Here is a 14,027-nt window from a genome sequence, read left to right as displayed (position 1 = left end):
ACACTTGCCGCTGATCGAGTTCTCCTACAACAACATTTACCACACTAGTATCCAGGCAGCTCCGTTTGAAGCATTGTACAGCCGGAAATGTCGTTCACCTCTTTGTTGGGCTGAGGTGGGTGACAGCCATATCACAGGTCTAGAACTTGTACTTGTACTTGAAACTTCAGAGAAAATTGTTCAGATCAGAAATCGCATGGCGGCAGCGCGTGACCGTCAGAAAAGCTATGCTGACAAGCGTAGGAAACACTTGGAGTTCACTGTAGGCGACCGAGTCATGTTGAAAGTCTCACCCTGGAAGGGTGTGGTGCGCTTTGGGAAGCGCGACAAGCTTAACCCGTGTTACGTCGGACCATTCAAAATTCTGGAATGAATTGGTAAGGTGGCGTACAAGCTAGAGTTACCTGCTGAGTTGGGTAATGTTCATGATGTCTTCCATGTATCGCAATTAAAGAAGTGTTTGTCTGATGAAACACTTATGGTACCATTTCAGGAGCTGAAGATCGACGATAAATTGCAGTTTGTTGAGGAACCCATCGAAATTATGGACCGGGAGGTCAAGGTTCGTAAGCATAGTTGGATTCCAATTGTGAGAGTTCGTTGGAACTCAAGACGTTGACCGGAGTTCACGTGGGAACACGAGGATCAGATGAAGCTCAAGTACCCTCACTTATTCCCAACTGATCAATCTAAATTTGATGCAAATGGTGAATTTCGGGGCGAAATTCCCTTTCAAGTTGGGGATGATGTGGTACCCGGGGAAAATCCACAGTCATCCAGAGTTAACATCTTGCTGTTTTGGATCACTTGTTAATTTTCAGGACGAAATTTCTTTCAAGTTGGGGATGATGTGACAACCCGAGATTCCAAGGTCTTTCCTATACACATCATTGACTTTACAATTTGATTTACATGGCGTCATGTGTAGTTATCTGAATGATTTATGTGTTATATGTAATGATTGGTTGATAAATGCGTAGTCTTAATATAAATTATTTGAAGTTTATTAATATAGCTTTTCGCTACAAGATTCCTTCGACGAAAAAGGGGTTCTTCGTCGACTGTTCTTTGTCATCAATAGTTCATGACGAACTACACTTTTCATCATCAATGTTCGACGAAATATATCCTTCGTCGAAGATGGTTTTTCGTCAAACTGGGTTCGCGGCCCAGATCTAGTTGAGGCCCAGCAAGGTTTTAATATATTTTATCATATGTGATCTGCCAAAACTTCATACGGCAAAACCCTAGGTCCTCCCTCCCTGCTCTCTGTGCGACGACAACCTTAGCATATCGAAGCCTTTCATCTCGAACGATCTAATCACTCCGGTATTCACGGTTAGTGTCTAACACTATTAGTTGCAAGATCTTGATGTCATGACTTGATATAAACTAGGGTTTCACTTGTAAGATAGTGAATCTAGAGCATGTGATTGACTGTGGCATTAATCTATGTTGAACGTAATGATTAGGAACCTTAGAATTTACAATTGATGATTTGTTTAATTTGTTTGATTGGCATGATAATCTACATGATAGGTTATTAATTTTGATTTGCATGTTAATGAAAGAGAACTGTTATGTCTTGGATGGGTTAGAATGATAGATGATTGTTCATAATTAGGAAACATGTTCATGGTGTAAAAGTGTCATTTGATCTGATTAAGAAATTGTCAAAGTGTTAGTGTATGCGGCGGCTGAGATTAAGGGAAAAACTTTAAGTGACTGCTATGTGCAGCGACGAAAGACATCTCGACGAAGAACATGGTCCTTCGTTGACCAGACTTCGACGAAACACTAGGGTCTTTCGTCACATGCATGCTCGACGAAGTATAGTCTTTCGCCATAGGGTTCTTCGTCGGAGGGAACTTTCGTCGGAAGGGTTCTTCGCCGAAGGGAAACAGATTGGGTTTGGGCTTTGGTAGATAGCTCAGGTAACTGTTGTGTGCTATTGTATGTTATACATGGGATGTGAACACATGTGTGAACCTAGTATATGTGATGTAATGTACAGTGATACTTGTGATAAATGTAATCCTTGAAATACGTGAGTTAATTGATAAATCCTAAAATTGATTGTTATTGGTAACAACAGTAGGGTTAGTTGACTAACTGGACGGGTAATTAAACATACCGAGCAAATCAAAGGTGAGTTCATTCTTCTTGAGCATGCGTCCCGGTGGGTGGGACAGTCATTGGTTATCCCTGAGAGGGATAGGTTTTTGGGTAAATCAATTGGGTATTCCTGAGAGGAATACGTCTTGTGGGTAAAATCTGGAATGTTGGATAATATACTCATCTTATCATCTTTAAGTCCCATCTTGTTTGTTACCTGAGAGGTAACAGAGTATTAGTTGGTAGTGCTATCTAGGTTTGGCATCCTCGCCCCGTTCCTGAGAGGACGGGTGTGAACTAATGACTCAGTCATGCCCAATGCTTTGATAGGAGCATTGGGGAACGAGCAAAATAAATCTGGAGCCGTATTGTATTCGAGGTATTATCAACATTGAAATCAATGAACTAAACTAAACACTTAGTAACTAACGTTTTCGTAAAACTATAAACTCACCAGCGTTGTCTGATACACTTGTTGCATGCTCGCAGGTCGTAAAGTACTATGGAAAAAGGAACTTGCTGTCTGGATGGCTGGAGTGGTCATGGGCCGTACTGCTTGGATTTGCAAGACTTATTTAATGATTTCACGTATATTGGTTTTTGAAACGATTAAACAGTGTTTAACCATTTGCTTCCATTGAACATGTTAAACTTGGATATGTTATGAATGTTTTATCTTTTTGAATGGAAACTTTGTTTTATAACTTGATCTTAGTTCAATATGATTGGTGGCTAGATCCTGGTACGTCACACGCCTAGCGGGGTTTCCGCATGTGGTATTTTGGGGGTGTGACACTCGAGACCGGTATGGAACTTACTTCTACCATATGTTTATCAAGCAATCAATCCTCCTCCTTTTTAAATATAAACCTTTGTAAATATCAAGAGTACTTGGGGAAGGGTTAGGCTTGGGTTAAAGGTAGGTGGTTTTGGGTTAGTGGTTAGTAGAAAAGGACGAAAGGCGTAAAAAGCGTCGATTTTCGTTAAACTTTTTATTTTTGTGACTTTTTATTTGAAGGAAGCATTTTTCAAACAAAGTTTCTTTTGAGGAACTTGTTTGTTTATTGCTAGACTTCATCATTTTTTTTATTAAGGAATGTCATATGAAGACCGAGCTTTTTACTAAAATAAAGGGTTTAAAATAAAAAAGGGGTTTTGGTGGGTAAAGGGTGTTTGTTTTGTGGGTTTAGAAATGAAAAGGTTTAGGCTCAAAGGGGTTAACTAGGGGGATTTTGGGTAGGTGGTAAAAAAAAGAAAAATAATGGTGTTGAAAGAAAAAGGGTTAGTCCTAATGCCTCCATCATTTACTTACTTGGGTTTAAGTTGGTAAGGACCGGGAATGTATTGTCATGGCAAGTTCTAGAGTCGTAAGAAACCAAGCGGCTATTCACACAAGAAACGAAAAATGAGCACTTAGTTTAAAGATGTGTATTTATATGCTCTAGTAAAGGCTCAAAACTCACTTTTTGTGGGAATGGGTTTTTAATGTGATCAAGTATATATAATCAAATTTTAACTAGATTTGTCATGTCGTTTCATAATTTTCTTATGTTGGTTCTTTTTATCACGACGCTATCGGTTGTAAATTCGTAAAAATATAACCTTTTTAGAACTTGTTATTCCCAATTTAAACCAAGACAAGTAAAAAAATGAAAAGTTTTTGAAAAAATTTGGGGTGTTTAGCGGTTCCAATAGAGTTTTATGTAAGGCTTGTAATTAGGACTTGCAAAATTCAAGGTTTTAGCATCCCCCCCCCACTTAAATTACACATTGTCCTCAATGCGTCCCAAAAATAAGTTTTTAGGTTGATTGAACGTGTAAAAAGGTATGTTAAAAACAAAAATTTATGTTACTGGGCATCTGGACACGGGCCGTGGTGTCCGGGCACGGCCCCGTGTTCAGATTGCCAGTAACAGAAAGTAACAGAAGGCTGGGCACAGGGGCGTGTTCAGCGAACACGCCCCGTGTCCAGTTACCTGAACTGGGCGTTTTTCTGCAGATCCTTGAGCACGGGGCGTGTTGGCTGGGCACGGCCCGTGCTGAACTTGCTGTAATGAAGAAAAATTGTCGGGAGGCTCTGTTTTTGTGCATGGGGTGTTGGTTCAAGCTTCCCTTAGTATCCTTCACCATCCCGAGTGTGTTTTATTTCTGAAAATTAAAAATAAACTAGAAAACATAAAAGTTAATCTAAATTAAACTAAGGATAGTTTCGTGTAATGCCTCCGTGGTGCGCCACGTTTATAAGGGTCCTTGGCTAGACCCAAAGCTAGGTCTGGCAATTAGGTAGCTGATAAGACACGATTAGACCTGTTTGACTGAAAAATATACCCTTTGACTTTTTACTTTTTAAAATAATCAAAATTACAATGTTAAGATCTATCATTTATTGATCTTTGTACATAAAACATAAAACTGTTTTATAAAAATGAGGTAGAAAGTAGTTAAACGATTCGTAATCATGTTTGAAACTAATGTTGTGCGCGCCGTCAGAAACCTGTTAAACCTGTTAAGACACGATTTGCCAGCCTTACCCAAAGCCAGTCATATGTTACTCAAGGGGGATGGATTGCATCCCATGTTGCACCGTCGGAGAGCATCATCCAAACTTGAGTCTATGACTTTCATGTAGTTGACCGGGTCGTCATCTTCTACTCTTTTTCCAACCCTGAACTTCATCTCCTTGTCCCCAACCCTCAATGTTAGTTGTCACACCCCAACCGATGGCGGAATCAAAGGGGCGCGGCACTGAGCGAAACAGATTATCCAGAAGTTTCCATAACAACTATATTTACCAGATATTTAAAGCAATACGTCCCATACCATGTCATAAACGATAATACAATTATTACAGAAAAGATCTAGTCAAATTGTTCTATTCCGATAACTCAGATTTTTATTACAGACAAATGTTTATTGTTGACCTAGGTCATTCCTAGCCTTGATTTCACAGCAAATAAGCATCCTAAGCACCTGTCACATACGTTAAAGTAAAAGTCAATACACATAGTGTAAAGGTGAGCATACAAGTTTAATAGATATAATAGAATTCGAAATTGATTACGCAAAACCAGCACGTACACATAGTGAAATGAGGTATGTTAGTTATTGACATGAAACTATCGATACCAATGACTGCGGGTTGACTGCCCAAGGCAGTTCGCGATACACACTCACCACTGTGAGCCATGTAACTAATTGTCCTTAACAACCCCTGAGTGAACAGGTCCTGAGTCCAAACTATAATACTATCGTTGCTAAGGCAGGTAGATACTATCCATGCATAAACATAACAAACAAGCATTCATTAAGTCACGTATAACATGCGGTAATGGTTAGCGTTAAAAATATTGCATAGTGTGTTCGATGTGATTTAGAATAAGTAACGTATGTAACACCCAAAAGTGCATAAAGCAAAAAGGGATCGAGTATACTCACAGCGATTGATGGATTGAAGGGAGCGCTAGAGAGTAAGGTTAGCCTGATTATAACGATAGCATAACGATGAGTGACGCGCAAAATGATGCAAAGTAAGTGGGTCGGACAGTAGTTCGATCGGATGATAGTCCAATCGGACAGCTGTTCGTTCGAGTGACAGTCTGCTCGGGTGGTCTTTCGAGTGGATTGTTTCTTCCTTTAGGAAAGATGTGTTTGTGTATGATGGCTTGACTTTTGAAGTTTTTGTTGTAGCATTTAGAAAACATAGAAGTATCTCTATTTTTCAGGTCGGTCGATCGGACGGACGTTCGATCGGACGGCAACCCAATTGGTTTGACACTTCAGTGAGAACAAGTTCATCGCAGTTTGTCATTCGATCGGCTAGTAGTCCGATCGGGTAGCAATCCGCTGGCGTTGAACATGTTGAAAATTGTTTAAGTGTTGAAGTCTGATCATCACATGGTTGAGTGGTGGTCCGATCAGATGGTAATCCGATCGATCATCCATTCATTCAATGTTCATCCTTCAAGATTTTGAAACAAAAGTTAAGTGTGGGGGCCAAGATGTAGATCGATCGGGTGACAACCCGTCCGGGTGATAGTTCGATCGGACAGTAGTCCGATCGGACGGCATTCCGTCCTGGTCGTTCCGTTCGTCTTATACTTGGTTATTTTGATTGTTTGTTGTTTTATCGAGGTGTTTTGATAACGTGTTAAGCAACAGAAACCTTGTCAATACTTGGTTCTCCTGATCGGATAGGAACCACCCAAATCCGGTCGGTTACTGTTCGAGACTGTGTTCCATGTTTAACCCGAAATCGGTAAACCTCGTAGATAGTATCCAGATCTTGGACCAACACAACCACATGAATGAGTAGGAAGTTGGTACAAGCTCCGATTCTATCGGTTTTGGAGTGCATTGAGTGTAAAAGAGTTGAAAGAAAGTTGGAAAACCTTCACTAAATCCTTTTCATTGTGAATATGTTTAGATCTATGAAAGATCTCCTTTTGTTTATGTGGAACTCGGTTAGATTAGAGTTGTTCTTGAAGGATTGAAGCCAAAACATGAAGTTCCTAAGATCACCATGATGACATCACCCTAGAACACCTCAAATCTAGTGATTCACGGTTAAAAGTTAAGATTCAAAAGATAGAAAGGTGTAGAATCGTGTGTAGATCAAAGATGTACAAGATTTAGGTCGAGATGTTACCGGAATTGAGAGAAATCTGAGAAAAAGCAAGGTTGAAGCGTTGATCGGACAGAGAGTTCCAAAAGTAGAAAGCGTGATGGTGACATGGGGTATTTATAGGGTTACCCAAAGTGGAAAGGAGTGGGTCGATCGGGTGGCAGCCTGATCGATTGGCTGGCCGATCGAGCAGCAGCTCGATCGATCAGCTGATCATTCAACTGGTCACCTGGTCGATCAGTCCCTTGGTTTGGGTGTTCGGTGCGATGAGTTTTGCTGTTTCGATTGCGATTGCGAGTGATGCGAATGTGGTAGAGTTTCCTATTCAAATTGCTTTTAATCCCAACTACTATATCTAACATACAATCATCCTAAAACATTTGTGTTTAGCGTTTGCGATTTGATTGCGAGTCGAGTTTAGCTTACATTTCGATTAATCACCATAACATAAACATAATTAACATGCACAAGTAACACATAAGGCACACACACGTAATACAGTACCCAATTTGCGTAATTCGAGTTGCTAGTGCGATTGCGATAAGCGATCAAATATGCGATAATTATCGTATAAACCTTGATTATTAATATACTCCACATAATACAACTAACGTTAAGCATAAACTAGACAAACTACGAGTCCAAGAAGTCAAAACAGGAATTGAGCAAGGAGTGACAGATCCCAATTAGCAATCTTGTCTCCCGTTGACTTTAATCTTGACTTTGACTTTGACTTTGACTTTCGAAACACGGGGTTCTCTACAGGCTTCTCCATGATCTCTACAGGCTTCTCCACAAAGTGTAGTGTTTCGTTTATTTGGAGGTCATCCAGAGATACAATTAAATCATGCTCAGCTAGGAACTTTCGGAGGTTCGAAATATGGAAAGTCGGATGGACGTTACTAAGTTCCTCCGGTAGTTCGAGTTTGTAGGCAACTTTTCCGATCCTTTCCAGAATCTTAAAAGGTCCAACAAATCGAGGCGCTAGTTTCCCTTTCTAACCGAATGTGACCACACCCTTCCAAGGTGATACATTTAGGAGTACGTAGTCGCCAACGTTAAATTCAAGGGGCTTGCGTCGTCTATCAGCGTAACTTTTCTGACGAATCCGAGCTTTCAGCAGATTGTCTAGTATCTGGAGGATTTTGTCCGTCGTTTCTTGCAGTAGCTCAGGACCGGTTAATTGCGAGTGACCGATCTCGTGCCATACAATAGGCGATAGACATCTTCTTCCATATAAAGCCTCAAACGGTGCCATTTGAATGCAGGAATGATAACTGTTATTATACGAGAATTCGACTAACGGCAGGTAAGTGTCCTAATTACCACTGAAATCTATGACACACAAACGGAGCATGTCTTCAAGGGTACGAATCGTTCTTTCCGTCTGACCGTCAGTTTGAGGATGGAATGCGGTACTCAGATTAAGCATAGTACCGAGAGCTGGTTGAAACGTTTCCCACTGTCGCGAGGTAAACTGAGCATCACAGTCAGAGATAATGTCACGAGGCGTCCCATGATTACAAATGATCTCATCGGTGTAGATTCGGGCTAATCGTTCTACCTTGTAGTCTTCTCGTATTGGTAGGAAGTGAGCATATTTGGTCAAACGGTCAACGACAACCCAAATGCTATCGTGACCTGCGTTTGTTCGGGGGAGTTTGGTTATGAAGTCCATAGCTATGCTTTCCCACTTCCACATAAGGATTGTGGGTTGTTCGAGCAAGCCAGATGGTCTTTGATGTTCGGCCTTAACCTTCGAGCAAGTTAGGCACTTTCCAACGTAGAGAGCGATATCCCTCTTCATACCCGGCCACCAGTACTTATAGCATAGGTCCTGGTACATTTTATCGGCACCGGGATAAACAGAATACCGAGATTTGTGGGCTTCCTCCATCAAAATCTGTCGCAAATCGTTCCGCTTAGGGATCCAAATTCGGTCCAGATAGTGGAATATCCCATTCGACTTATTAACAAAGTGGGCTCCATCATGGTGTATCTTTTCCTTCTTCAAAGTGCACTCGTTAAAACAAGCATGCTAGGCTTCGCGAATGAGGGTCTCGAGATGATGTTGGGCCGGAATATTGGGAATGCTATGCAGATAACTCCGCCTGCTTAGTGTGTCGGCAACAACATTTGCTTTGCCTGGATGATAACGAATCTCACAGTCGTAATCATTGAGAAGTTCTATGCATCGGCGTTGACGCATATTAAGTTCCTTCTAGTCAAAGATATGTTGTAGGCTCCTATGATCAGTGAAGATCGTACACTTGGTACCATACAGGTAGTGTCGCCGGATCTTTAACGCAAAAACAACTGCGCCTAGCTCGAGGTCATGGGTTATATAGTTCTTCTCGTGGATCTTGAGCTGGCGAGATGCGTAAGAGATAACCTTGTCTCATCGCATAAGAACACAACCAAGACCAAGGTTCGAGGCATTGCAATAGACTATAAAGTCGTCGTTTCCGTCGGGTAAAGCGAGGACAGTTGCATTGCAAAGCATATACTTGAGGGTTTAGAAAGCAGACTCCTGTTCGGTTCCCCAAACAAAGGATCTGTATTGTGCGTGAGGGCGGTAAGCGGCACCACGATTTTTGAGAATCCTTGGATAAATCGACGATAATAGCCCACTAGTTCGAGAAAAGAACGGACTTCGGACGGGTTCTTCAGCGTAACCCAACTCTTAACTGCTTCAATCTTCACGGGATCGACATGAATACCTTGACTATTGACAATGTGACCGAGGAATTGAACCTCCTCTAGCCAAAATTCACACTTAGAGAACTTAGCATAGAGTCGATTCCCCTGTAGTAGCTCGAGAACCAAACGTAGATGTTGCGCGTGTTCGGCTTTCGACTTGGAATAGATCAGGATATCATCGATGAACACGATGACAAAGCGGTCGAGAAATGGTTTACACACCTGATTCATCAGATCCATAAAAACCGCGGGTGCGTTTGTTAAACCAAAAGGCATAACAACGAACTCATAGTGGCCGTAACTAGTTCGGAAAGCAGTTTTGGGTATATCCTCCTCTTGAATGCGTAGTTGGTGATAGCCTGAACGTAGATCGATCTTCGAGAAACATGTAGAACCTTGTAGCTGATCAAACAAATCATCTATTCAAGGCAGGGGATAGCGATTCTTGATTGTCAACTTATTCAATTCCCGATAGTCGATGCACATCCGAAACGACCCATCCTTCTTTTTGACGAAAAGGACTGGTGCGTCCCATGGAGAGGTGCTCGGGCGAATAAAGCCTTTATCAAGTAATTCCTGGAGCTGACTCGAGAGTTCACGCATTTCGGACGGAGCGAGTCGATATGGAGCTTTAGCAACAGGGTTGGCTGCAGGAATGAGGTCGATACGAAAGTCGATGTCACGACTTGGCGGGAGTCCAGGAAGATCATCAAGGAACACCTGAGGAAATTCACGGACCACAGGAACATCTTTCACTTCGGTCTTCCTTTTCTTTTCCTTCTCTGCTACTACAAGGTTAGCCAAGAAAGTTATGTATTCCTTGCGGAGATACTTGCTAGCTTGGACACATGACATGAGCTTGAGATCTTTCGAAGGAGTTTCACCGTAAACACACAATATATCAGCGTTAAAGAGCGTGAATCGAATCATCTTATCGAAGCACACAACTTCAGCATGGTTTTCACGAAGAAAGTCCATGCCTACTATGATGTCAAAACTTAATATGCGTCAACGCCGATGGGTAGAACTTCTCAACGATTACGACTGTGAGATTCGTTATCACCCAGGCAAAGCAAATGTTGTTGCTGATGCACTAAGCAGGCGGAGTTATCTGCATAGCATTCCCAATATTCCAGCCCAGCATCATCTCGAGACCCTCATTCGCGAAGCCCAGCATGCTTGTTTTAACAAGCACACTTTGAAAAAGGAAATGATACACCATGATGGAGTCCACCTTGTTAATAAGTCGAATGGGATATTCCACTATCTGGACCGAATTTGGATCCCTAAGCGGAACGATTTGCGACAGATTTTGATGGATGAAGCCCACAAATCTCGGTATCTGTTCATCCCGGTGCCGATAAAATGTACCAGGACCTACGCTATAAGTACTGGTGGCCGGGTATGAAGAGGGATATCGCTCTCTACGTTGGAAAGTGCCTAACTTGCTCGAAGGTTAAGGCCGAACATCAAAGACCCTCTGGCTTGCTCGAACAACCCCCGATCCCTATGTGGAAGTGGGAAAGCATAGCTATGGACTTCATAACCAAACTCCCCCGAACAAACGCAGGTCATGATAGCATTTGGGTTGTCGTTGACCGTCTGACCAAATCTGCTCACTTCCTACCAATACGAGAAGACTACAAGGTAGAACGATTAGCCCGAATCTACACCGATGAGATCATTTGTAATCATGGGACGCCTCGCGACATCATCTCTGACCGTGATGCTCGGTTTACCTCGTGACTGTGGGAAACGTTTCAAGCAGCTCTCGGTACTACGCTTAATCTGAGTACCGCATTCCATCCTCAAACCGACGGTCAGACGGAAAGAATGATTCGTACCCTTGAAGACATGTTTCGTTCGTGTGTCATAGATTTCGGTGGTAATTGGGACACTTACCTGCCGTTAGTCGAATTCTCATATAATAACAGTTATCATTCCAGCATTCAAATGGCACCGTTTGAGGCTTTATATGGAAGAAGATGTCGATCGCCTATTGTATGGCACGAGATCGGTCACTTGCAATTAACTGGTCCTGAAATTACTATAAGAAACGACGGACAAAATCCTCCAAATACGAGACAATCTGCTGAAAGCTCGGAGTCGTCAGAAAAGTTACCCCGATAGACGATGCAATCCCCTTGAATTTAACGTTGGTGACTACGTACTCCTAAAGGTATCACCTTGGAAGGGTGTGGTCAGATTCGGTAAGAAAAGGAAATTAGCGCCTCGATTTGTTGGACCTTTTAAGATTCTGGAAAGGATCGGAAAAGTTGCCTACAAACTCGAACTACCGGAGGAACTTAGTAACGTCCACCCGACTTTCCATGTTTCGAACATCCGAAAGTGCCTGGCTGAGCATTATTTAATTGTATCTCTGGATGACCTCCAAATAAACGAAACACTACACTTCGTAGAGAAGCCTGCGTTAAAGTATGGATTTCACTCCTGATTCAACGCAAATTCTCGTGTTTGTAGATAAAAAATGCGGGTCAAACAGGCTATTTAGTCGAGAGTTTGCGGCTTTCACACCTAATCTCGACCTAATTACCAGTTTATTTTGAAATAATAGTGTGCAGTGATAGTGTAGCGTGCGTGAGAATAGCGAGGAGTAGCAAGTAAGCTCGTACCATACCCACACTGGATACGCACAAGTCGGTCTGTTGGTACCTAACTATAGACTAGGTCGTTTATAAGACATTGACCCGGACTAGGTTGAGTCTTGCCTAATTCCCTATAGTTATGGCTCTGATACCAATCTATCACACCCCAACCAATGGCGGAATCATTGAGGGTGGCACTGAGTGAAACAGATTGTCCAAAAGTTTCCATAACAACTATATTTACCAGATATTTAAAGCAACACGTCCCATACCATGTCATAGATGATAATACAATTACTACAGAAAAGATCTAGTCAAATTGTTCTGTTCCGACAACTCAGATTTTTATTACAGACAGATGTTTAGTGTTACCTAGGTCTTTCCTAGCCTCGATTTCAAAGCAAAGAAAGCAAATAAGCATCCTAAGCACCTGTCACATACGTTAAAGTAAAAGTCAATACACATAGTGTAAAGGTGAGCATACAAGTTTAATAGATATAATAGAGTTCGAAATTGATTACGCATAACCAGCACGTACACATAGTGAAATAAGGCATGTTAGTTATCGACATGAAACTATCAATACCAATGACTACGGGTTGATTGCCCAAGGCAGTTCGCGATACACACTCACCACTGTGAGCCATGTAACTAATTGTCCTTAACAACCCCTGAGTGAACAGGTGCTGAGTCCAAACTATAGTACTATTGTTGCTAAGGCAGGTAGACAGCATCCATGTGTAAACATAACAAACAAGCATTCATTAAGTCACATATAACATGCAATAACGGTTAGCGTTAAAAGTATTGCATAGTGTGTTCGATGTGATTTAAAATAAGTAACGTATGTAACACCCAGAAGTGCATAAAGCAAAAAGGGATCGAGTATACTCACAACGATTGATGGATTGAAGGGAGCGCTAGAGAGTAAGGTTAGCCTGATTATAACGATAGCATAACGATGAGTGACGCGTAAAACGATGCAAAGTAAGTGGGTCGGACAGTAGTTCGATCGGATGGCAGTCCGATCAGACAATTGTTCGTTCGAGTGACAGTCCGCTCGCATGGTCATCCGATCGGATGGCCTTTCGAGTGGATTGTTTCTTCCTTTAGGAAAGATGTGTTTGTGTATGATGGCTTGACTTTTGAAGTTTTTGTTGTAGCATTTAGAAAACATAGAAGTATCTCTATTTTTCAGGTCGGTCGATCGGACGGACGTTCGATCGGATGGCAACCCAATTGGTTGGACACTTTAGTGAGAACAAGTTCACCGCAGTTTGTCATTCGATCGGGTAGTAGTCCGATCGGGTGGCAATCCGCTAGCATGGAACATGTTGAAAATTGTTTAAGTGTTGAAGTCTGATCATCACATGGTTGAGTGGTGGTCCTATCGGATGGTAATCCGATCGATCAGCCATTCATTCAATGTTCATCCTTCAAGACTTTGAAACAAAAGTTAAGTGTGGGGGCCAAGATGCAGATCGATCGGGTGACAACCCGTCCTGGTCGTTCCGTTCGTCTTATACTTGGTTATTTTGATAGTTTTTCGTTTTATCGAGATGTTTTGATAACGTGTTAAGAAACAAAAACCTTGTCAATACTTGGTTCTCCTGATCAGACAGGAACCACCCAAATCCGGTCAATTACTGTTCGAGACTGTGTTCCATGTTTAACCCGAAATCGGTAAACCTCGTAGATGGTATCCAGATCTTGGACCAACACAACCACATGAATGAGTAGGAAGTTGGCACAAGCTCCGATTCTATCGGTTTTGGAGTGCATTGAGTGTAAAAGATCTATGAAAGATCTCCGTTTGTTTATGTAGAAATCGGTTACATTCAAGTTGTTCTTGAAGGATTGAAGCCAAAACATGAAATTCCTAAGAACACCATCATGACATCACCCTAGAACACCTCAAATCTAGTAATTTCACAGTTAAAAGTTAAGATTCAGAAGATAGAAAGGTGTAGAATCGAGTGTAGATC

This window comes from Helianthus annuus, chromosome 2 (assembly GCF_002127325.2).
Source record: "Helianthus annuus cultivar XRQ/B chromosome 2, HanXRQr2.0-SUNRISE, whole genome shotgun sequence".
In the NCBI taxonomy this organism is placed as follows: domain Eukaryota; kingdom Viridiplantae; phylum Streptophyta; class Magnoliopsida; order Asterales; family Asteraceae; genus Helianthus; species Helianthus annuus.
This window is presented reverse-complemented; position numbering follows the sequence as displayed.